This window comes from Halichoerus grypus, chromosome 4, assembly GCF_964656455.1.
Source record: "Halichoerus grypus chromosome 4, mHalGry1.hap1.1, whole genome shotgun sequence".
NCBI classification, from domain to species: Eukaryota; Metazoa; Chordata; class Mammalia; order Carnivora; family Phocidae; genus Halichoerus; species Halichoerus grypus.
In genome coordinates this window covers 73,691,837-73,693,555 of record NC_135715.1, presented here as the reverse complement: position 1 = coordinate 73,693,555, position 1,719 = coordinate 73,691,837, and the positions used below count along the sequence as shown (strand labels likewise).

The 1,719-nt window shown below is 35.0% G+C and overlaps 1 non-coding gene across 1 annotated transcript; it reads left to right on the top strand.

Annotated features, from left to right (window-relative positions):
* Positions 1-1,391: 1,391 nt before the first annotated feature.
* LOC118551284 (U6 spliceosomal RNA) lies at positions 1,392-1,497 on the top strand. Its single transcript, XR_004924988.1, has one exon. It is a non-coding gene; the product is annotated as a U6 spliceosomal RNA (small nuclear RNA).
* The last annotated feature ends 222 nt before the right edge of the window (positions 1,498-1,719 follow it).

Genomic DNA, 1,719 nt, shown 5'->3' with positions numbered 1-1,719 from the left:
GAGTTGGACACTTAACCAACTGAGCCACCCAGGTGCCCCAAGGTACAAATTTTTTTAAATGTAAAATCTGCCAAAATTTTCCTTTGTGGTTTTTGCCTCTACAAACTTATAAAGATCTTCCCAAACCTGAGAGATCTAATTTTTTCTTTTCTTTCAGAGAGAGCATACGTAATGGTACATATGGTAAGAATTCTGCATTAACTGTCAGGAGACCTCCATTCTAGTCACTGGTATGTTGCACAATAATGCATAGCCAAACTATTATGTCAGTTATTTATTTATTTATTTATTTTAAAGATTTTATTTATTTGACAGAGAGAGACGCAGTGAGAGAGGGAACACAGCAGGGGGAGTGGGAGAGGGAGAAGTAGGCTTCCTGCGGAGCAGGGAACCCGCTGCGGGTCTCGATCCCAGGACCCTGGGATCATGACCTGAGCCAAAGGCAGATGCTTAATGACTGAGCCACCCAGGCGCCCCCCGTCAGTTATTTTTAAAAAGACTGTTAATATCTTTAACTCTAATTTTGTATTTATTTATTTTTCTCTTTTGTACTCCTAACTTTTGCTTCATGTGTTTTGCAGTTCTTTGATAGATGTATACACATTTAGGAACATTATGTCTCCTTGTCAAAGTGACTCTTTTATCATTATAAAATGTTCTTTTTTAAATAATCCTTGTTTTGAAGTCTACTTTGTCTACTATGAAGATAGTCATTCCAGTTCTTTTATGACTAGACTTTCATCAATATCTTTCCCCATCCTTTTACTTTTTGCCTGTATGTGTTTTTATACTTAAAAGTACATTTTTTTCCTAGACAACACAGTTGGGTCCAATCTGATAATTTCTGCCTTCTAATTGGAGCATTTAGTCTATTTATACTTAATGTTTACTTGGAGTGTTATTCCATCTTTTAATGTAATTGTTGCTATAGTTGCCTTTATGTCCATTGTCTAGCTATTCATTTTTATTTATCCCATCTATCTTTATTTTTCTCTTTCCCTGCCTTTAAATTAGTCAAATATTTTTAGGTATTCCACTTTATATCCTCTGTTGGCTTTCTAACTATGCCTCTTTGTTTTGTTTATTTTTGTTCTTGGCCCCAGAACCTAGGGATACCATATACATTCTTAACCTATCAATGTACTTTGAATTAATACACTTCTTCACATATGAGAACCTTACAGCAGTGCACACTCCCGTTTATCCCTCTCCTCACTTTTGTGCTATTCCCTTTGGCCTGAAGAACTTCTTTTAACCTTTCTTGTATTGCAGGACTTTGTATTCTATTTTTATTTGTTTTCTTGTTGTTGTCTTTGTTTTTCTAGAAGTACATTTATTTCACCTTCATTTTTAAAAGGAAAAAAAATTGCTAGGTAAAGAATTCTAGGTTGTTTGCTCACTTCAGCAGCAGAATATACTAAAATTGGAACAATACAGAGATTAGCACAGCCCCTGAAGAAGGATGACACGCAAATTTGTGGAGTGTTCCATATTAAAAAAAAAAAAAAAGAATTCTGGGTTGACTTTTTTTTTTTTCTTTTCTCTCAGCACAGGTTGGCTTTGTTTCTCATGAGAAACCAGCAGTTTTTGTTATCACTATTTTGCTGTATGTACCGTGTCTTCTTTAGATACAGTTAAGAATTTCTCTTTCATTTGCAGCAGCTTGGTGATGATATGTCTAAGTGTAGTTGTAGTTGTCTGTGTTCTTCTTTGGGATTT